This window comes from Cyprinodon variegatus, unplaced genomic scaffold (assembly GCF_000732505.1).
Source record: "Cyprinodon variegatus isolate N-32 unplaced genomic scaffold, C_variegatus-1.0 Scaffold796, whole genome shotgun sequence".
Lineage (NCBI taxonomy): Eukaryota > Metazoa > Chordata > Actinopteri > Cyprinodontiformes > Cyprinodontidae > Cyprinodon > Cyprinodon variegatus.
Window position 1 is genome coordinate 151,602 of NW_015151249.1, and position 1,790 is coordinate 153,391.

The 1,790-nt window shown below is 37.7% G+C and overlaps 1 long non-coding RNA gene across 1 annotated transcript in view; it reads left to right on the plus strand.

Annotated features, from left to right (window-relative positions):
• Positions 1-1,369: 1,369 nt before the first annotated feature.
• The window catches only part of LOC107098646, a 2,995-nt gene continuing 2,574 nt past the window's right edge, over positions 1,370-1,790 (plus strand). Inside the window, exon 1 of the long non-coding RNA XR_001481908.1 lies at positions 1,370-1,433. This is a non-coding gene — a long non-coding RNA (uncharacterized LOC107098646). The remainder of the gene's footprint in view (positions 1,434-1,790) is intronic.

Below are 1,790 nucleotides of genomic sequence, written 5' to 3' on the forward strand. Positions count from 1 at the left end.
GTGCTGTGTCTGACTCCCTGCCAGCTCCCAGATCAGCTTCTCTGATTGGTTGCTGTGGTGCAACGAGCAGCAAAACTTCAGTTTTTCCAGATCCAGCAGCTGCTGCTTCTGAAGTGCGTCACGCATCAGATGTTTAGAAGCTTGGGAGGCGTTGATTCAGCTGCTCAAAACGTCCTGCAGGACCTTTTGCTGCACCTTCATGCTCGTCAGCCATTGACTTTGCATGTAAACCAGCTGCTACTGCTGCTTGCTGTCTGAATGTAGCATCAGGCCCTGTACTTTCAACCTTTTATAGGGCAAGTTACCATTTTTGATCACTTGCATACCCCTTACAAATGGATTCCCCTACCCCCCCATCCCTCAGTGAGCTGCTACATGGCTGGACATCTGATTTTGGCATTTGACCAATTAGATGAGCCCTTGAATGATATATTAACTACTGTGAATAAAGTTGAAAAAAAAAAGTTAACAATTCAAGGAAAAAAAATCTAATTAAAAAGTAAAGTTAAAAAGTGAATAAGCCTTGTTAACAATTATATTTAGGTTTCTAAACTAAAAATGTCAGTGCCAGTATCAGCAGTAATGCCTCTAAGGTGATGTTGGACCAAAGAAAACGTGTTTCTTTCACTCTCAGAGTGTTTTCATGAATTTCTTATAGAAGCACTTTGGTTATTTTTCTTAATATATTCGGGCAAGTTGCCGTTTCTTGTGATTACATTGACATTAATTTTTGCCATCAAAATATCAATTTTTTTTTTTTTTTTTTTACAAAGGTAATAAAGTCTTGTCCCGGATTCCAATAACACTATAAGTATTTCAATAAGTTCCCTATAAAGGCTTAAAAGCAATGTACAAGTTGACCGTAATTTACAGTGAATTCATTTTAAAATAAAACACAGAGTACAATAACTGCAGAGCATAGCTGAGCAGTAAGACTGTAAAAACAAACATCATTTAAAATAACGACCAAAGACGTCTCTGATTCTTCAGTATAAAGAATGTAAGAATTCTTATACTTGTTTATACTAAACTACTTGTTGTAAAATACGATATAATACCAGATGAATTCACTTCAACTTTACCTGGAAAAGGTTTCTCACTCATTCTGGTGATAGAATCAAAAGTTTCTTCAGCTATTGTCACCCATTCCAGGTAGGCAATAAAAAGTTCTACTGGATTCACTTTGTTTTAGTCTTTTTCCTGCTTCACAAAGGTAGACAGCAGCTTGACATGAAGACATGATGGTGATTATTTTACATCCAAGTAGTCTACAGTTTGGGTATCGGCGCAACACTAATAAAAAACCCAGAACATCTCAGCGTCTTTATTTTGAAATCATTTTCTTCTAGTTGCTGTTCCAGGAAGAAAAGCAATGCTGACTGTTCTGGTTCTGGGATGGACTACATTACTTGGGTTCCCATCTGCAGCATCCAGTAAGTGCTCAGCGCAGACTGTCCCTGTCTGACATCAGGCATTAACCAGAGTAGAAAGATCCCCAAACGCCTCGTCAGCGTAAAAAAAAGAGATCCTGAGATTTCTGCAGAGTCTAAATTGGTCAGATAAGACTAAACGCCTCCATATTTAAAGGAAAAGTCTGGTTATATTCAGAATTCAAACTTCTTAAAGTACTTTAAATATGAAATTATTACATACTTTTCAAATATTAGCGTTTTTAATTCAGAGTAATTTCCATCTGAATGTGCTTTACTGGAGGCATCCATGTTTGTCAAAGAACACTACTGCCACCTACTGGTTAGTGACATTGTCACGGTGCGGTATCGGCTGTTGAT